The sequence below is a fragment of the Strix aluco genome, chromosome 3 (assembly GCF_031877795.1).
Source record: "Strix aluco isolate bStrAlu1 chromosome 3, bStrAlu1.hap1, whole genome shotgun sequence".
Classification (NCBI taxonomy): domain Eukaryota; kingdom Metazoa; phylum Chordata; class Aves; order Strigiformes; family Strigidae; genus Strix; species Strix aluco.
This window is the reverse complement of record NC_133933.1, coordinates 39519354-39540844: the sequence shown is the minus strand read 5'-3', so window position 1 is coordinate 39540844 and position 21491 is coordinate 39519354.

Genomic DNA, 21491 nt, shown 5'->3' with positions numbered 1-21491 from the left:
TTTGTTTGTAAACACTATTAAAAAAAACTTCTTAAAAAAAGGCTTTTGAGATGATCCTGGTCCTTCCACAGCACTGGATGCTGGGAGAACTCTGGGCTGCCCACAGAGCAGGACCTGGGTAAGCCTCAGGCACGCTGCTGGGGAATCCCCAGCTGCAGAGAGGAAAACTGCTGGGAAGAGGCACCGCCAGCTTCTGCGAAACGCTTTCATTCATTGCCGTCCAGGCGGGAACTGATCCTGGCAAAAGGCGGCGAAGGGATGTGTTTCATTCCCAGCAGAGCCAGTGGGGGCTGGTTTTGATCAGAAGTGATCTGGCACTGGACCTCGGCATGGCTGATATCTGCAACCTGCGACCCCAAGCGTCGCTTGGCCTGGAGGAGGCTCGCTTGTGTTTGCATTTGAAAGGGCCTCCTGTGCTCTCTGTGCTCGCGGTTGAACAGCTTCCAAGGCGGCTTACTTTTCTCCCTTTTTATCATCGTTATTATTTTTTAATAAAGTTCCCTGATTAGCTTCTCAGGCTTCGTGGCGGAGAGGCCTAGGAATTCATTTCCTCTCCTTGGCCACTCACAGCGGTTTCCAGGCCAGCTTAGGGTTGCCGTGAGCGGGGACTCGGCGCAGCGGCTCCCAGTGGGGCGAGAGGAAGCCCAGGATACTGGCCTTGTCCTGATGCCACAGTGCTCTTTGGGAGATGCCAGAGGAGCCGTGGGGAGATGGGGAGTGGTGGTATGGGGGCTGAGCATGGTGTAGGGAGTACAGGCGTGGGCTATCCACCTGTGAAGCAGAGCTTGGAGTGCTCAGGGGGCAGAAGATGTTTGATGGAAGAGCTGGGTGTGAGTAGCCTTGGCCCACTGAGTCAGGACTCAGCAGCTTTGGCAGTTTTTTGAGAGGGGTCTTGTACCATGTGTTAAATAAACCCAGGGGAACAGGGGGAAGCACAACTCTCCCTGTATGTCATATGGGGAGGGGGAGAGTTTCTCTTCCTCTCCTTGACTTCATTTTCTTCTGGATCTGCTTGAGGCTTTTCTCCAGTCCTCAGATACCACTGTTTATTATTATCAATTATGTTATTAATAACAATAATTAAAACAGCATTAATATCAATGCATAGGATCTGTTGCTATTTGCAGAACTGAGAGCAGAAGGAACCTAAGTCTGTATAGAGAGGGGACACTGCAGATGCCATCAGCTCTTCTCTTTTTACCACCTTCTCCATTTTTGTCCCCTCTCCAAAACAAAAAAAAAAGCTTTTCCTGCTCCCCTTGGTGTGCTGAGGCTGCTGGAGGCCAGTGATGTGGGGTCCCACAGGGAGGCAGGTGGGTTGTAGGAGCCCAGTCTGGGTTGCACTCAGGTTCTGGCTTGGCAAAACGCCACAGTGACAAACATAGCTGCCCTGGGGAGGCACTGCCAGCATATCCTGGGGGAATTCGGTCACTGTGGGAGGACAGGACGAGTTCAAGGCTTATTTGCCCAGAGTCCAAACCGAGGTGGGATGGGGGCAGTGGTGTGAGTGGATCAGAGAGGTGGAGAGGCATGAGCAGAAGAGGCTTTGGGTTCCTCACCAAGGAGCCTCAGCCAGCCCGACTCACCCAGACCCCCTGGCAGACAGAGGGAAGATCCTGGTCCAGGGTGAGCAACAGCCAGGAAACTGAAAAGACAGGCATGCCTCCAGCCTTGGCACCCTGTTGGGGTACACAGAGCATGGCTACGTCCCTGATGACGTTTTCCTTTGCTGAGTGGTGAGACAGAGGCATAGGCAAGAAGGGAACATGCCTCGATTGGAAAACGTCAGGTATTAGGGCCATGCGTTGTAGAGGCTGGGCTTCCCAAGAGGGAGGGCCAGTGGTACCTGGAGGCACCACAGGGCTCTTGTGTTTATGAGCTTTGGTGATCAGCAAGTTCCTTGCAAATGTGCAGTATTAAGAAATAATAATCCAAGTTGCCCTGGCTGCCTGATCACTGGCTCTTAATCCTCACTAATTCTCTTGTCTGGAGCCTGAAGGCTCCTAGATACTCCTGATTACTAGGAGTCTATGGGGAGGATGGAGATGCTTACACCCTTATTCACCTTTTCCCTCTCTTCCTCTGCCTTCCTCATTGGGGTCCTTTGCTCTTTGGCTGTGTCTCTTCCTTGCTGCAGCACCTCACCTCCCTGCCCAGCTTTGGTCCTTGGCTGGCTTGGGGGAGAAGCCACCCATTGCTGTACATGTTACTTTGCTTGCCTTCATTTGCCCAGGCCCTTCTCTCCCCAGCTGACGTGCTGAAGATAACATATCTCTCCCTCCCTTTGCCTCACTCCCCTTTCCCCTTCATTGTATGTATTTCTTTCTCCAGCCCTGTGACTGAAACTTGGCAGGAAATTCAGAGATATGCTCAGTCATTAAAATGACTACCCCAAGGAAAGGCCAGAGCACAGCCTGAAGCAGCGGAAGGGGTGGGGATGGGCTCTCAGCTGATCCCCATCATTTCCACATCAGCTGGGAATGAGATCCCTTCTCCCCTTGCTTGTGATGGCCCCCAGCTGACCCCAGTGAACCAACAGTGCTCGTCTACCGGATCTGCTGGGACAACCTGCTTGGTGCTCCAGCCCTGACTTTTGATTTAGAAGATGGGTGGCAACGAGTACTCTGGGGAGTCCCTGGGTGGGTGAATAAATGGGAAGTGGCGGGTGAAGGTTCAGGGGCAGATGCCTCAACCTGGGCTCTGGAACCAGTGTGCTGGTGTTAAACAGTGTTGATGCTTGGGTGTGGGTGTGTGTTGCTGGCATGTTTGCATGTCTGTGTCTGTTAACAGAGCAGGATGCCACTCAGGCGGAGTTACATGTACCTGTTGGGTGTGCTCTGTGTGGGCATAGATTTTGTCTTCCCTCGCTGCTCCATCCTTTCCTAGCTCAGTGCTGCATCCCTGTTCAGAGCCTCACAACCAGTTCGAAATCCCAAAATGACAGGACAGGAGACAAAATGGAGCAATATGAAAAGTGTGTGGCCTCAAGCAAGGGAGCACTCTGGCCTTGCCAGTAGCTCGAAGAGGAAACAGGGGCAACATGGTATGGAATGAATGGTGCAGAGAAACCCAGAGAGGCTTTGGTGTGTTGTAGATTTCAGTCTCGGGTGAAGGGGGTACAGGCTGAAATGCAAAGGGGCCAAACTCCAGGCAGATAAAAGTGCTGGTTGTGCAACCCCCGAACCCAGACGAACAATAAAGCGCAGAACACAATGTAATAGTTTTAATGACCAACAAGCAGTATTAGCCAATTGCTTTATAAAGTGCCCCAGGTGGTGCTGTTCAGCCACTGGAGCCAGGACCTGCAGGGACTTTAGTCAGGGTCAAGTTCTCAGGGCTGAGTGCCTGGATGTGACAATGGTGAGGAGCTGGACACATGCAGTCAGGAGAAACCCCACACAGAGCAAGGGGTGCCGTGGGGGAGCAGAGGTGATGCTTTGCACAGAGCTGCCTCTCTGGAGCTGGTGCTCTGATTGTGACCCTGCTACTGTTTTCCAGTGTGTCAGGGAGGCAGGACACCATGATAGATGAGACCTCCTGTTTCTGTTTGGTGAGAAGTAGGCTAGAAATCAGTGACTGGGTCTGGCATGGCAAGAGAAGAGTTTGTGGTAGCTGACTGGACCATGCCCTCTTCAGCTTCACTCCACCTTGGTGCAGTTCTGGCGGCATGTTCTGTAAACAGCATGGAGTCACTGGATCTGGTTGTACAACAGCCCTGGGCAAGGCTGGGCTTTGATGTGGTGTGGTTTTGTTCCTGCAACTCCTCCATGACATGTCTTTCAGGCAACATCCCAGCTTCCCAATGGGACAGTGCAGATGCAGGACATCATTAGGTCCAGAGTAGATGTAAGGCAAAGCTGCAGCTGTTCCCAGCTAAGACTGCCCCATCTTGGGCTTGGTGGGTGTGAGGTGATGTGAACAACCTGTTCAGAGAAGGTCTTTGGAATCCCTGCCTGGATAAGGCAGATCTTAAGAATGACAGAAACAGGCTGTCTTCATAAGCCATCCTGTCCCCTTGTTCTTCAAACTGATGCTGGCCAGACCATACGAGGTTGGCTTGTCACTGCTCATAGTGTAAAAGTGCCTCGTGGGTTCTGTTAGGAAATTTCTGGTGTCCCCCGTGTGGGATCTTGGGCAGCCTCAGCTCCCTCATTGACTTCAGCCTACCACCAGCATGCTTTAAAGGAAGCCAAGCTGGAACACTAGCTGCGATGGCCCTTGGAAGCCACTGTCTCCCGAGCGGAAAGGAGCTTTATGAGCGTTACTGGAAGCTGCTGTGGCTGAGTTACCAGAAATAAACCACTTCGATTTGAGGCCAAGTGCTTGCAGACCACTGCATTTCCCACTCTAGTAGCTGGGCCACCTTCCTCGTGCTTTTGCTTCTCAGCAGGGAGATATTCTGTAAATGCCACCCACTGCTCTTGCTGATTTGGGTGGGTGGCAATGAGGCAGGAAGACAAAGGTGGGTGCCTTGCCGAAGGCTCCTGTTAGCATAGATTTTTTTTTTTTTTGGTAGAAGTGCCTTTTCTGGGAACTTATGGGTTCCAAAAGAAGTAGCAAGAATAGCTCCTTTTAATTCACAGGCAATTGCAGGGCTGGGGGGCAGGAGGTAGCTGGAATGAGAGGGCTCTGCCCACAGTCCGGGAGCAGAGGATGTGTCCCTGGAGAGGCACAGATGCCTCAAACGGAGGCTTTGCACGCATGGGGGTGGCAGGATAAGTGGCCTTTAACCAACGCATCCCTGCTATTCTCCTGCCTGTCTTTGATTTTAAACTGCAAATATGACGCATGAGCTACGTGTTAACCTGCTCCCCATCAGGAAGCATGGGGGCTGATGCCTACGCAGCCCTTAGCAGCTTTCTTTTCCCACTGCACCAGAAGAAGGGGGCAGTGACCTGTCAGCCCTGGCTCCCAGAGGAGACTGAGGCCAGGAGGGACTTGCTTGCTGCATGTAGAGGAGGGAGTCCTGAGCCCAGTGCTTTAATCACAAATCCATGTTTTTTCCTCCATGGGAATACCTGGTGAAGAGGCAAAGGCTGAGAATGATGCAGAGATCTGCAGAGTTTCTGTGGGGCTCAGGGCAAAAGTTGTGACTGGTACCACCTCTGTGTTAACATGGAACATCATCTGACAATTCAAGACTCCTGATAATTTCCCTTGCCGAGCCTTTGAGCTTTGTGGAGGCAAACAACCCACTATCAGATCCTCTCGGCCAGTGCTGGGAGCTGTCTTCTCCACTAAACTTCTTCCTCCAGGACAGGGTTTTTTGGTGGAAAGAGAGTGACAAGAGCCCTCCTGGGCTGAGGCTGGGGACCTGTTAGCAGCATGTTCTCTCTGCTGTGCTGCAAACACAGCCAGCTCTGCCTGCAGCATGGCCAACACACCAAACACACCAACTTGGCTAGCATCCTAACCCCAAATAACAGACAGTTGCCAGACAGTGCCTGGTTTTCTGCCCTGGAATCAGGGGGAAGGAACGTGGGTGGCTGTGCATGCCAAGGCCATGGTGGTGGTTGGCCCTTCTCGGCGCTGATTGCCAGCCTTGCCAAGGGTTGGGAACCAGCACGAACTCTTCCCCAGGGTGCCATGTGGTCCTGGCTTGGATGAGCAGAGCAATGACCCTGGGTTGGGGCAGTGCCTGGCTCTGGAGTGGGGTGAGCTGATGCTGGAGGGTATTGCTGTATCTACTTGTGTCTCATGCTTGGTGTAACATCTGGTAGTTTGCCATGCACATGGGACTGCCATACCCCATCATATTATCCTGTGGAGGTGCGATGACAGTCCCCAGCCTGGGGTCTGCCAGACCACATTGTCTGGCACAGGACCAGCTCCTTCTTATGTCCTCTCTTTGCTGAAGCCCTCAGAGGTCCATGAGGAGCAGGCTGTGGGCTCTGAAAACCGTTCCTGCAACTGACAGCCTGCTCTTTGCTGTCCCCCAGCCTCTTCCTTGTGACATGGCCAGCAGAGTCTTTGGTGCATGATTAGAGGGTTGGTTGTCTCCATTGCCTGGAGAGTGAAAGCCTTGCCATGTGGTGGGAATGGCCATAGGTGTTGGGATGGAAGCTGACTCCTTATCACAGACCAAGAGAAAGGCCAAGACGAGGAAGGATTTCCCTACCTTTGAACCAGCAGAAGGCGGCAGATGTTTTATCTTCATCCCAAAAGATCCTGGGACAGACCCAGTTATCTCTTTGCAGAGGACATAGAAACTTGTTGAAAGGGCGCTATCTACTTAAAAATGCATTTCTTTCACATAGTTATTTCCATCCTGTTGCTGAGCTCTGAAGTTTCCAAGAGCCCAAGAATGGAGGAAAACACTGATGCTTGGCTCCCGGCTGGGTCGTGCGGTATGTGTGTCAGCATTTTGGGTGCAATCAGTTTTCGTCTGGTCAGTGAGTTTCTTCCGTTGTTTGGGTGGGCCTTGCACAAGCCTTTGGGGGAGAGTGAAAGCTTTTTTAGAAAGTGGAATATATGACTGTGAAACCACAAGAGTGACGGAGGGTCTCAGGCGTGGGTAGGAGAGCCAAAACAGCTCCTGGCTTTCAGGATATTAGTCACCGTCACTATCGCTTTCCTGCTACCCACCTTTTGTCAGTGTCCTAATTCTTCATGAATCATGTAGGATTTTGGGAAGACCACGCTTCCCTCGCTATCTGTACAATTCATAGTGCCTTGTGGCTGCTACTGTGACATAAAAAAATGTTAGTAAAAAAACCACAACACACTCATTTTGGAAACAGATTCAAACTGACAGTTTCCCTCTATACTTAGGAGTAAAGCCACAGGTCCTGAAAAAGCTCCAGCTGGTATGAGGCTTAGCATGCATAAGTATCCATGGATATATTTAAGGTATGATATTAGGAAAAACTTTCTGTCAGGCTAGTTAATGCTGAAGCAAACAACCTGAGAGCACAATGGTAGATCCTTCCTGTGATGTTTTCAGAGGGGCTTAGACAAGTATCTCCCAGATGGTGCTGGTGATGCCTGAGCAGGGTCCCTTTCATGTCTGCACCTTTACAATCTATCTTACTTTCTATCCTGGAAAACAAAGTCCTGTTCAATGTCTCTGTTTTTAGATTTGGGAGCTCTCTGTTGGCCTAATGTCCATGGAAGGGACTGCAGCCATCCAAGGCCATCCTCTGTGAGAGGCCTGTCATGTCAGTGACTGAAATAGCTCCTGGGGGAGGGCTGCAGAAAACAGGAGAGCAAAGTAAAAGTGACAAAAATGTGGCTGAAGTTGTGATTCCAGTTGTATGCTGCAGGAATTGCTGGATGGGCTCCCTGGCAGAGGCACAAACTGTCCCATACAGCTCAGCACAATATCTACCCCAGGAGCTGCTGCTCTGGCATGGAAAGGCAGCAAGCCCACCACAGCTGGGCATGACAGAAGGGACACTGGACTGAGCTCACCTGCTTGTGTAGCCTGTTACTGGGTGGGTGTATCCAGTTTCTTACCAGAAGCCTGGAGGAAAAGGATCTACTCTGGCATCCCAGACACCATCATGCTTCCAAGAAGGAAAATTACCCAGTTAATGTTATTTTTGGATTATTTAAGATGCCAGAGGTAGGCAGTAGCATGTAGAGTACAAAAGCAGAGGTGATTAGTCCTTCACAGAACTCTTGGGTAAGCATCAGGATGGAGTGGGTGATAAAAATCTGTGACTCCTGAAGATGACTAGTAAGACCTGTGGAGGAAGAGTCTCTCAACGACTGTTAGATGTGAATACAGCCTCTGGCCCAGGAAGTCCTGAGCCAAAATCAGCCTGGGAGAGCATGCGGAGGCGATATCACTGTTGGCCTGCTCCTCTTCTCTCTCAGGCATCTGCTGTCAGACAGTGTTGGAGACAGAGCGCTTGGCTAGATGGATGCTCACTTTGACCCAGCACAGCACAGCTGTGCTTGTTACTTACATGTGGAGCCACAGGGAAGCTGCTGTTGCACGTAGAGTTTTGCCCATGAATGTTACATCGAATCATAAATATTTTGCAAGAGAAAGTTTCACAGGGCCGAAACGACATCCCCTCCCTTATCCCCTGTGAAAATGCAGATCGCCTCCCATTCCCAGGCTGTTGATGGGTGCTGTCCCTGCTCATGCCAGGGTGTGCACCTTGTCTGCTGTCCCTGAGGGCACCCAGACTTGGAGTTCCATGGGGCCAGGTGAGAGCTGGTCCTTTTGTGCAACCATGTTCAAACCCTACCTCCACACTCACAGAGTGAAGTTGCCAAGAGGGAGGTGACCTGTGAGAGGTCAGATGGCCCTTTGACATCTTTAGCTAAACACTGCATGATTTGTGCACTGCAGATTCCCCTGCAAAGAAACTACACAGAGCCCTGTGATGGGGAAAGGAGCATGAGAGTCTGTGCACAGGGCTGCAGAAAGCCTTCTGGGTACTGTGAGGGAGTTGGTATTCATGCCTGGTAAAGGATGAGGGCACTACTGAAAGAAGGTCCACATTACGCTTTGAGATATGGTGGGAGGTGTAGCTGACGCCAGCTCCTGGGTGCTGCCATGTTGAATCCCGGTGGCACAGGAAGATGTCCCTCACCTTGGCGCCGCTGTGTGTGCCAAGGCTGAGGGCCTCACAAAGAGCTTCTCCAGATGAGTTCACTGGGGAGAGCTGGAGCTTGGCGTGGAGAGGCAGGCACACTGCCTTGGTTTGAGATGCCACCTTGGAGAGTCCCTTTCGAGCAGTGGCTCCTGCCCTGCACAGTGTGTGGGGTCTTGGGTCTGCTGGCAGAGGGTCCCTTTCCAAGACTCCTGCAGGAGCCTCTGTTGGTGGAAAGATCTGCCAGGCTCCTCCTGCTCCTTCCTCCCCCTTTGCCTGGTGCTCTCCTTTGGGAGCTGTGGCTGACACAGAGGAATTTTTTGTTATGCTGCTTTCATTTTCCCTCTCTGAAGAGCAGAAGAGATGGGGATGGAGCCAAGCAGCTCCCCTTTTGCGCCAGAAGGGACAACTTCTGTTAATTGGGAAGAGAGAGCCAGGCGCTGGCAGGGCGCAGCCACTGGCCAGGCCCCAAGTGAGGAGCTGGGGCACCCCCCGCCATATTTGCACAGGGCTGAGCGCTGTCCCCAGGGCCCCTGCTCCCAGCCCTGGCCCCCTGCGACCCGCTCCCAGACGGGACGGCCAAATGGCCGCCCCCCCGGCCCCAGCAGGACTCTCCACACAACGGAGGGGCTGTGTGACCTGCCTGCTCCCAACTTGGTTGCTATAGGAAAGGGAAGAGGCTGGAGAGAATGTGTGGGGCCTATTCACACCCCAGCCCCGATTCACAGCGCCCCTGAGGTAATGTTTGCCCGGCTCGCCGTGATCTTGCCTGATAAAGGGGCCTCCTAAAAGCCGGGGGGGGAGGACCAGACCAAAGGGGCTGGGAGAAATATTTGCCTTGAATGCCAGTAACGTGTGGAAATGGGGAGGTGGGGCGGGGGGAATGATAAGAAAGAACCCTTTGAAAAAGAGGGAGGTGGGGAAAATTGTGTGCTGGGTGCCTGGCCGGCCCTGCAGGCTCACCGCCTCTGCAGGGTCCAGCCATGCACAGGGGTATTGGGATTCCCTTTTACCACAGCCAAACGATATTTTACAGCTAGAGGTGTACGAACCCCTACGGCGAAGCTGTGTGGTAACTTGTATCCAGGGGTGGTTTTCTCCTGATACTGGGGATCCAAAGGCAGAATCAGCTCTGAAGCAGTAGGGTCAATACACCTTTTCAAAACTCACCTTTCTTTCTGTTTACTTGTCTCACCCTGAATGCTCTGGTTATTAAAATTATTGCTATTATTATAATATTTCTGCTTTTGTGCTGTCAGAATGACCTTTGGGCCCATCCTTTTGCAGGTTGTAATGGAGCATGGGTTTTGTTTTGGAAAACCCATTCAGCTGCATGTGAATCCTGGGAAACAAAAGTGAAATTCCCATTGCCTAAAAACAAGCAAAAGAGAACTCCAGTCATCCTGCAAATGTTTCCCTGCACAGAGTAGGAAGAGGAATTTTGGCACAGGGCAGGCAGCGGCCACCTCTTAAATTTTCATAGCTGATCTTAGCAAATGTCCTTTTTATATGCTTTATACTCTCCTTGACTGGCCTGATCAAAGCAAAGAGACAAGTACGTTGCTGCTGTCAGGATACTTTGTGAGTTGAAGACTGCATCCAAAATGCATTTTCAACATCGCTAACAAGGCCCAGAGGTTTCCTCCCTGGGACAGTGTTATCTCTGCCCCGAAGGAGGTGTGAGGAGGGTGGTGGGAACATCTGGACCCTGGGGTCCAGAGAAGCAAACCAAGGTGGGGGAAGGTGCACGGCAAGGGGACTGGTCAAACCGTTCATTCACAGGGCCTTGTTTTAAATGAGCTGTAGCTGCTTGGCCAGCAGACTTGGTATAGGTGAGCATGGCTGGGTGGAAAGCTCTTCCCAGTGTGCCACTGGGGTCAAAAGAAATAAAAAATGGGAGAGGGATGGAAGGGAAAAAATAAAAAGCAGCAAATATTATAATGGCATTTTCTCATGGGAAGGGAATATAGTCTCCAGCTCTGGTAAAAAAGAAACAGAGGGGGCTGGGGTGCTGCTATTGAGAAAGGCTGAGAGCCTGGGAAAAGCACTTCTATAATGAGAGAGGGAAAAGATGAGGGTGATTTAGGATAAGAAATGTTGTCATTGGCTTCGATTAGAAGGAGAGCAGGTCTGCTCCTCTTCTGACTTTTTAAACAGCACCTATCATCATAGGAAGAGAACAGATTCCAAACAGACTGTGAATATGGTTTATAAAAACCTCTGCTTATACAAGAAAAGGATGTGTAGAAGTGGGTTTCTCAGCGTTCCTTTATTATGAGGAGTAACCCCTCACTTGGGAAAAAAAGAAAAAAGATTAAGCCTTTGTGTGTGTTAGGGAAAAATAAAAGGAACATCAAAACAGTTGGCTGATGACTTTGGGAGGAGAAATGGTGTTCAGAGAGGTGACTTCTGGACCTCAAAGCATAGCACTGGGGGAGGGGCAGAAAGAGCAACATTGCTTTAGTTTGGGATTTAATAACACTTTGGTAGTCTTGCCATCCCCCTCAGCAGCCTTTCCGCAGATGGCAGCCTACAATGTTGCCTCTCAAACATTGGGGATATGCAGTGCAGCAAACAGGGAATCTGGGACTTTCTGTAAGCTTTATATTTCATTTCAGCAGCTTGATTAGGGTCCTGCCATTGGGTCAGTTGCTGTTAATCCTGTATTTGTATTTACCAGATACATCTCTTGCTCTGTTTTCTGGAATTCCCCTGCAAGGCGCTCTGATGCGTGATGCAGGCTGCATCACAGAGAGTTTAGCTTTCATTCATCTGCAGAAGAAACTAGACTCATTTGAAGTTTGCTGTTGCTCAAGCTCCAAGTCCTCCCCACCCCCTATTTTTTGTTAATTTAATATCCATCAAAGGATGTTTTTACTCTTGAATGAAACTGTTTCTTTAAAGCCTGTGTTGCAAGTGACCTGGCGAGGCTGTGCACTGTTTCTGAGCCCTCTGAGAGCTCCCGTGGCTAGCACGGATTAAAGGAACTAGGTCAGATTTCTAAACTATAGCATATACGATGCTGCTGTTCCAGCTGGACTATCTATAAAAGCTGGAAAAGAAAATCAGAGTCCTGGAAAGGGGTTTTGTTGGATGTGCACTTCCCAGAACTCCCCCAAAAAGCAATCCAACTGTGCAGGCTGGAATGGAGAAGCTTCAAAAGGTTTTTCCTAAATCAACCCAGCCGGCTGAAATCCACGGGAAAGCTTGTGAGAATTTTGCTCACAAGATGGACAGATAATGCAAGCAAGCAAAATGGAAGAAAAAGCATTTTTCTACGTGGTGTCACTCTCAGCATTATTTTATGTGAACCAGTGCATAAATAATTGTGTTTCTCCCTCAGCCTTAAACACGGGTAGGAGGACTTTACCATCCACTGCAAAGCACTTCTCTCTGGGATGGGACAGAAATCTATCCATGTGTATGCAGCAGCACTGCAGAATGGCTCAGGATGTGCAAGAAAAAATAAGTTTGCAACCCATTGAAACTCCTTCAGGGAAACAGAGGTGCAGAACATGGCGTGCCACAGTCCTAGGCAGCAGTCTCCACTGACCAGGCAGAGGGACTGTCCATCTCATGAACTTTTTTGACCCCTAGGTTCTGTGAAAGGGTGCTGGTTGCTCAAGTCAGGCTGGAGCCTGGCCAAAACAACATCCTGATTCTGTGGCAAGTGCTCTGGGATCAGACCACACGTGACGAGTACCCCAGATTCGCGTTGCATCGGGAAGAGACTATTGTCATGACCCCTGCTGCGCCCTGGGAAAGTCACTCAGCCGTGGCTCACAGGAAGGAGAAAGCTTGCTTTCTCTAGATCCAGGACTTCTTCCTTGGCCCTTCCCCTCACGTGCTGCACCACATCTTACCCCACGCTTGCATGCCAGGATCAAAAAGCAACATGGAAGTGTTGCATGGGCTGCCAGCCTTCCTGTGCCAACACTGGGGCTGGTGCATGACTGTCATCTCCCTGATGAGAGAGTTGCCCCTGCTTCTGCCCTGCGCTGCTGCTGCTGCCTGCACAGCGCCAGCCTGTGAAGCTGCCTGCAGGACTGGGCAGCCCCGGCATGGACCGAGCATGGGCAAGTAGACTCCCCAGCGTGGGAAATTTCTAAAGAAGCAGCCTTCTATAAACCACATTTTCATTTAACTACTCTAAATATATTTCAGTTTCAAAACACACACTTAAAAATAACTTACAGAAATATTTATATGGACACCGAAAGGAACTTTCCAGCTTTGGGGATTCAGTCTACAGCCCACGGCAGAGCCCGCAACTGCCTTCCTGTTCGGTCACTCTTTGCTTGTACTGAGCCTCTTGTTTTAGGAGTGTTTGAGTCTCTTTTTCCTTAAGTTATCTTGCTTCACTCCACCCTGCCTCACGGACTCAAAGGGCTTTGCTTCAGTGAGGTCAAGATATCGCAGGATAGTTTTTCTCACAGTCAAAATCATCATAACTCTCTCGATGGTACAAGTTTTCTTTCAGACCAACACTGTCTCAATTTGGAGAATTCAGCTGCCCCTGGGATGGGGCACGACATGTATTCGGGAACTCCTTTCATTTCCTTGCTCCTCTCTGTGCTCTTCATTCGTCTGCCAGTTTCAGTACATGTGCTGCTTGGGGCAGACCTCAGCTTTTGGCAAATGTATGTCAGCCTTGCACACTGGGCCTGAAGATGTGAATTTGAATCTTCTAGGTGGTTTTGCAACAGAAATTCTGTAGTAAGGGTAATAACATAGCCTCCTGCCTTGTGTTTTTTGCTATCGTTTAATCATTGCTGTCAATACTTTCTGCTGTGGTAACGTCAGCTATCTGGAGAGGTACCAACCACTTCCCTCGTCTATGCAGACAATCCCCTTTGCTAAAGAAAGGCTAGGCTCTTACTAACCGTCATAACAAGGTCAAGTCCACAAGTCCATACTATGCATCATATAGGAGAGAAGCAGTCTGATGGGTTGGGACAAAGGTTGGCTGATAAGGATGTGTTGTGTCATTTGTCTCTGTGTCTTGGCTTTTCCAAAGACATCCCCGTAACCCAGGAATGTCTTCTAGGAGGTTTGAAATGCCTCAGTTTTTCATTTTACCAGATTTTATTTTTAAATCACAACACAATGTTTTTTCAGCCCATACTGCAGCACTGGTGAGAATATGTCCTATGTTTAGCAGGAACAAACATCCCAGAGGAAGGTGTGCTCGCTTTGATGAAGAATATTTGGATTACAAGAGAGGTCAGATGAGTGTAAACCCCACTGAAGCTGTATGAGCATTCAGTCTTGTTCAGTGCTGCAGGAGGAACTGTGCTTAAAACATGAAACTACTGGAGAAATTTTACTACAAGAAACATTTGTGTTGCTGTAGAGGCAGTAGCTTGCATAGGAAAAAGCACAAACACTCGATCAAAACTAGTTCTGCCATGTCTTTTATGGGAGCAGCTTGTGACACTTTAATGTGTCACCACCAATGAGTCTCTGGTTTTGATTTTCAAAGTGAGGTTCAGCACCCTACTGATTTGCTAATGATTTTGCCTCTCCCTCTCCCCCTCTGTATTTCTTTTTATATGTAGAGGCTGGAGAGGGGTATGTGGGTGAGTGTGTTTCATCAAACTATAACCTAAAACTTCATACGAAGCAGTGGGAACAGACTCTAGGTCACCAACTAAATGCAACTAGCTCTGAAATGTCACACAGCATCTATTTAAAACAGTCCAAACTCCAGGCTTGGATTAAGATCCGGGCATTCCTAAAAACACAGGATTAAACTGAAAGCTCAGATTTCCTTTAAAAAAGAAAGCTTCCTGCTCTCTGCATGCATAGAAAAGATCAAAACCCTGAGCTAAAGAGAAGTGATGCAACAGCTTCTTCTGGGGTCCCGAAAACCCAAGGGCGCAGTTCAGTGCTTCAGTTTGCCTGGCTGCAAAGATGGGCAGAGGCTTCTGTCCCAAAGCATTTCCCCTGCCCCTGCACTAGGGATGTCATCTACAAGCTGAACCACAGAGTGAGTTACAAAGGGGCACAAAACTTGCTTTAATTTTAGAAGGTTGTTTTTTTTTCAGCCCAAACCATTTCAGTGAACGAGCTGTCTGTGGTTGTGTACAGCAATGTAGTGGTACCACTGGGGGCAAGGGGCAGGAGGAAGGACAAGCTGCTGTGCAGGGTCAGGAACACCAGGATGGGACAGGACCTTCATAAGCAGCTTTGTTGCTGAGGAAAAATTATCATTGATATGCTCCTGAGAGGACAGAACATTGCAGCACAGGTTCAAGCAGCCAGGCTTGGGAGAGGCAGGAAACTTTTAAACCAGCTTTGTTCTTGGAGAAAATGGATCCAGACTCAGACCCTGAGATAGCAGCTCTGAAGTGGGGGAGCTGTCCTGCTCACCTCATTGGGATGTCCTTTCCCAGGCTCGTCCATAGGAGACCCAAGCAGGCACTTGTCATGACCTCTCATGGTCACAGGCGTTCAGGGCATCATTTGCATCCCCCCTGAGAGAGTCCCTTCCATGGCACAGACCTAATAGTGGCCACACTGACAGTGGGATGGGGCGAGGCCTGGGGTGGGGTGGGAGCCCATGAATCACCAGTCCCACTTGGAGCAGGACACCACTGCTCCATGGAAATCTCCCATCTCAATGTGACACTCCCTGACCCCATGTAGCTTTCTGAGGAGGTTACAGTTTAAATTTGGCATGCTCAGGGACCGCAGAAGAATGTTGTGAGGATTAGAGGCCGATTTTCTTTCCAGAGGAGCTGAGGGAGTTGCATTACGTTTGCAAGGAGTGAGTGTGAAGACTGTGCTGGAGGCAGTGATCCCCAGGGGCTGCAGTGTGGGAGCCCCTGGGAGCCCAGCAGCAGAGGGACCAGCTCCCACCATGTTCTGGCGAGACCAGGACAACTAGCACACCAATTTCAGACCAAGCCAGTAGAGGTCACAGTAGGTCCAACAAATTCCCCATGCCCTCCTCCAGCCCAGCATGCCCTCTTGTCTTAAAGCAGTTCACCACTGACTGACTGGTATAAAACCCTCCTCCTACTCAACAGCCTGAGCAAGCCTGTCGAACCCAGCTTGTGGCTGCTGGGTGCCTTCCTGGAGGGAGCAATTAGCTGCTGGAGAGTTGAGCCGTGGCTTGGTTGTGACTCCCTTCCCTGACTTGTGCTTCCACTGCAGCTAATGTATGGTATCTTGGTGGTAAAATCAGTCATGAGGGTGTGGATGTATTTTCTTCCTGGCATTGCACAGAGGGAAAACACTAGACATGCCAGCCTGATGGGCTCCCTTATCTTCCCAGACCTCTCACCTTCATCCTCCTCACACCAAGTTCATGCCCAGCTTGGAGGATGTTCCTGCTGCCGGAAGGTGATTGGGTCTACAGGAGACTTGGGTTTGTGTCTGCCTGTGCTGCATCATCCCCATACCAGCAACTGCTCTAGGAAAATTGCCTGAGCATCTCCATGCCATAATCTGGATGGATCCCTGGTGTCCTGGGCTCTCTTGGGCTCTTCCACAAGAGCTGGGAAGTTCCTCCATGGAGGGACACGTACTGTAGAGGCAGGCAGGCTTGCAGTCAACCAGTCCATGTCCCTGTTCAACTACAGCTCCATGAGGAAACTGCAGGCATGGCAAATGCAAGACCAAATTTGTAATTCTGTATACAGAGATGCTGGGGATTTCCTTCCTCCATTTCTAGCAATGGTATCTTGGGCAGGGAAGAAACAGAAGTCAAAAACTCTATTTTTCTCAAGTCAATATAGGAGCCATGAAGCTCTGTATGCCTGCACTGAAGGCAAGGTCTGCACAGGATCAGGCTGTGGCTGGCTGAGATCTCCCACAGGCTACTGGACCTCTTGCCAGGGCACCTTCCTTGGCAAGGACTTTCTCGGCATGATGCTTTGGTGACTTTGAAACCCACCACGGCTATGACATGTGGCACTGCCTGGTGGCCCCAAATGCCCATGCTCTGCTGTGGAAAGCATGAGATGGCTGTGGCTGGGTGAGCTGGGTGAGTGAAACCTGGTAGCTGGTTCCTGAAGGTCTCTGCCACTGGAGGGGGACAGAGCACCTCACTGCACAGGTAGGTCGTCCCCCCCCCCACCTCTCCCGGAGGAGACCCTCCCATGCCGTAGGGCTTTCACCCAGTTCAGCCTGGTGGATGGGCCACTGCTTGCAATGCCGCGCCCTGGAGTGGGTCATCGCGGGATTGTGCTTTTAGCAGAGGAGGGGAGCCGTTTGGCAAGAAGGCAGCATTTCACACAATAGCGGTGAATCCACTGAATGCCGCCGAGCCTGCTGCCACGGGTGGCCCAGCACGTCTACGGAGGGGTGTTGCACAGGAGCCCGGCAGGGGTGGGGGCCAGAGGCTCTCTGGAGATGGATGCAAACCCTCTTTGGGCTTCAGATGTGCTCCTGGTGGTCTGTGATTTCCAACTGCCTTGGACAGGCCATTCCCATCACCTTTGGCCCTTGGAGGGCCACTTGCCATCTTTTCCATTAGCCAATGGCTTGAACTGCTCGAGCAGGGCAATGGTGATGTGGTGCCCTGGCCCTGGCTGATCAGCACAGTGGCAAGGCCGCATTGTCTGGGGTCAGTGCTGTGCTGGGCTGGCCAAGACCACCTGCACCGAGGTGCTGTGCAGGGACACCATGGGTGAGATGGATGCCAGGCTCTGAAACAGCCCATTTTGCCTGGTAGAGCTTCCCATGGAGTAGTGCTGGCAGAAGGTCTCTCCAAGGAGATGTTGTCTCAGCTCTGGTCAAGAGGAGGCTGTCTGGGTGGCTTGCACCTCATTCACTCACTGGGCTCTCATGCTGCTGTTGTGCCAAATACAACAGAGACATGGGTGGCAGCTCCCCCAACACGTTTCGGGAGGGTGTGGCGAGCTGGGAGGGGCTGTTCCCACACTGGGGTACCCTGAGGAGCAGACATTTCTCTCCTGACCAGCTTGCTGCGGCCGACAAGACCTGATCGATGAATGAAGTGGGGTTTGGCATGCTGCCATCAGGCACAGGCTGCATTGTGCAACAGTGTGTGATGCAACTGAACTTTACATAACCTGACGCAACACCTATAGCTGGAGTTTAAAGCTGCAGGTCCTGGGTCATTACTGTATGGTGCATATACCTCCCCGGTGTATACATGCGTGAGGTCAGCCAGTGTGTGGACAGTAGCACTCCTCCGGGCAACTCCAGCTTTACTCTTGGGTTTGAAATTGCTGCAAACAAACAAATAACTGTGGCTCGTTAAAGGTGAATAGACCAATGGCAGAGACAAGAGCCGAGCATATTGCAAAGGGCAATTGTGGAAATGTCATCCTATAGCTCAGCTTGTGCCCTTCATTTGTACCTGCAGCCCATCTAGCCCCAAGCCTCTTTCCACACTCCAACTCTGGGACCCAGCTGTGCCCCTGTCCCGCAGCCCTCTGACAGCTGAGACAACTGTGACAGCTCAGTTCTCATTTGCAGCCCCTGTCTCTGAGGTGCTCCTGAACAGCTTCCTCTTTTCATGTGAAATCCTGACTTCAAGCTCCATGCTTTTTTAGACAGGCTGCCTTGGCCTCTGCAGAGCTGATGCTTAGCCCGGTGCCTTTGGAAAGGTGGCAATACCCCTTTCCTGGGGCAGGACACTGACGCTCTGCAAGACAGTAAAATGTAAGATAATTGCCTTAAAACTGCCCATGGCCTGACTTTCACTGTTGCCATCCTGAACTTCAGGTCAAAGTAATTCCTCATCGTTTCTGTGACATTTATCATATTTAAGCTAAAAGAAAACAGAGTGGGGTTGCTGGCCTTTTGGTTTCTGTACAAGCAATGAGGGTTTGCAGCTGTTGTGAGGCTTGGTGTGTGCCTGAGCAAGGCAAGGGGGAGCAGGAGCATGTCAGGGAGGAAAGACGAGCCCCAGAAAATAACTGGTCATGGTACCCACTTTTCTCTCTGCATCGGGGGGATCCTGTAATGCCCCTCACTGCTGTAGCATCGGGACAGTCTAGGTAGCATATCTGTCAACAGCAGTAGCTTCCTCAGGCTTTTCTGTCTCTCCCTCTGCCCTCCTGGCCTGTCCCCACTGGGGGATGTGGTTCCTGTGCAGGCAAGAGAAAGAAGCAGAGCCTGGAAAGAGCCAGGTCTTTTTGTGTGCAGATCAGGCTGGCATGACCCCAAGTATCACCTGGCTTTCCCTTCCCCCCTCAGGGGAAGCTAATCCTGGGCATCACCAGCGCTGCCAAGTTTTCATGGAAAATGCCACTAGCAGCGGCCAGGCAGCAACTCCTTCTGAAACCCGACTGGGAGGGGACAAGCTGGTATCCCCTTTCGGACATGACTCTGTACCTGTGACTCACTGCTGTCTCAGTACCTTTCCAAGCATGCTGTTGTGCCTGCAGTCAGTGCCTGGGTGCCTGGTGAAGCCTCTTCCTTTTCTGCTTTTTATGCCAGGCCCCAATGATGTAACCCCGCAGGTGAATTTCCACAGCTCTGCCAGAATATACTGCAGTGCCAGAAGGGAGATGTGAGAAATGCCTTTCCCCACTCGGGTGCCTGGATTGTACCTGTGTACGGATGGACTATCTCTCCATCTCCCTCCCTCCCCTAAAATACACAGGCCCCCTTTCTTTGCTCCCTATCGTGCCCCCAGAAGTGATGCACATAAGACATTTTCTTGCTTGACCGTGAGCAGAGACAATGCCCGCAGAGTAAGCAAACATCACGAGGCACCTCTGGTGCCAGGAGAGATCCCCCATGGCACAGGGATTATAGGGCACTCACTCATACCTGCCCTGGCAGCTGGCTGCTGCATTCTCAGTGGTCCACAGGAAGGCTGAGTTCCCCCGACTGCTGCCTGGTGCTGGTCTCCTCTCTCTGGTTTCCCTATCAGCAGAGTGGGGATGAGGGGAAAGAGGTGCCCACCCTTGCAGGCTCTGAGCAGGGGTCACACTGCTGCCTTGGATGGAGCTGTCAGGCTCTGTGGCTGGTGGCCTGCCAGGGACAAGCACAGTGATGGTCTAGGGAAACGGTGCAGCCTGGTGTGAGATGCACTGGGAGATGGTGGGACTGCAGTGGGGCTGCAGTGGTTTTGGCACTAGGGGAGTTTAGGGGAGTGGTAGTAAGGGAAGAGCAAGGACATAAACACAGTGGTTGAAGCTGGGAGACAGTACCCAGATTCACCAGGTGGTCACCTCACTGATGTGTGCTGGAGGAAGGTGGGGGCTGACCCTGAGCAGAGGTGGGTCAGGGCTAGGGCAGATGCTCCTGGAGCAGGGCAAGGGAGGTGTGAACCAGCCTGCACTGCCCAGGAAGCACTGAACCAGAAAGCAAAGGCATCACATCATCCCTCATAGAGAAGAGAGAAGAAAGGAGGTCGAAGGCCTGAAGCTGTGAGCAGAGGTGTGTGCCGGCAGTGGCATGAGCTATCTGTGTGCTGCGGTGAGGCCTCGACACCACCGACCATGTACATACAACCACCTGGGTGTCTGAACTCCACCCAGCAAGGATTCACTGGCATGAGAGTAGCACCTGATGTGGAGATCACCAGGTGCCCCAGATCAGTTCACAGATATTCTGGGAGGATGTATAATCAAACCAGCTTTTTACATCCCTAAGGTAAACACCCTCCAGGGAGCAAATAGTTAAGACAACAGGCTGAAGTGCTGAAGCAGAAAGCAACATTTGCTCCATGCTCATGGCCAAGTTGTAGCAGGAGAAGCCGCTGTGTATACTCAGTGAGCGCTCATCCGTGACTGTGTGGCTCTTTGTGTTGTGTCTAAGAAGGAAAGAAAAACAAGAAATGGTGACCAGAGTGGGATTATAATCCAGGAATACAGTGACTGCTAAAAAGCTAAAGAGGAAACCACAGGCTAATGGCTTCTGTTAAACCAGTGAGTGAAATGCTTGCTGAGATGGTGGAAGTTTCCCAAATCCTCTCTCCATAAAGGCACTGGTGATAGCAATGCATTTGAGCTCCCAAAAAATGCAATAAAAAAAGGAAAATGAAACAATTTCTAAATATGTGTTGGGGGGGCTAAGGAAATTACTAGTGTATTGCCAGTTTGGAGAGAGTTTAAATGCTGCGTCAAGGGAGCGGTTAGTGTGTGGTATGTAAAATGAAGCAATACAAAAACGGTTATTAACTGAGGCTGAATTGCCCTTAAAATGTGCTCTAGGAACTGCTGTGTCAAAGGATACAGCTACTCTAGAAGACAGGGAGTTGCAACAGCATCAAACAGCCTGAAACAAAACTTTTATTGTTCTCCCTTTGGGGGAAAGTCACCACTTCGGGGTGAAAGTCTTTCAGGAGAATATCAGAACTGAAAGTGTTCATGAGAGAAAGCTTTGCTTGAAAGAAAAACGTGTTTTTAATTCCACTGTGCTTCTGAGTACCCATCCGCATAACAACCTGTGTAGGGGCAGAATGACAACATGGGCAGGACCTGGGACGCTCTCAGGGGTTACTGAGGGAGGATGTGGTGCCAGTGCAGAGGAAAGAGGGAGCTTTCCATTCTGTGGTGGTTCCCTGGTCGCCGTGAACAAAGATGGATATCTTTTGCCTAGGTTTGACTAGGCAAAGCCTATCAGCCACATGGGGATGCTGGCTAATGGCAAAAAAATACCCTGTGAATAATGCACACAAGGTTTTACTCCAGTATAACAGGCTAGCACTAGGATAGCTTCCACACCCATGTTCTGGTGGAGAACCATGGACCAGCTATTGAAAAGCATTTTTAACATTCAGCGCTATGCAGACAACGTATGGGTTAATGGAATTGACAATGAGGGATGTCTGCAGAGGTACCAGTGAGGCTGTCAAGAATGGCTGGACAGTAAATGAGGGAAAAGTGAATTTTCCAGAAGCCTGGCCATGTGCTGTGGGACTTGCAGATGATTTTCATAAATCACCAGTAATCCTTGAGGCTATTCTCAAGGCACCTCAAGTACAAGATATGTCACAATTATCTTCCTTTCTGGGGA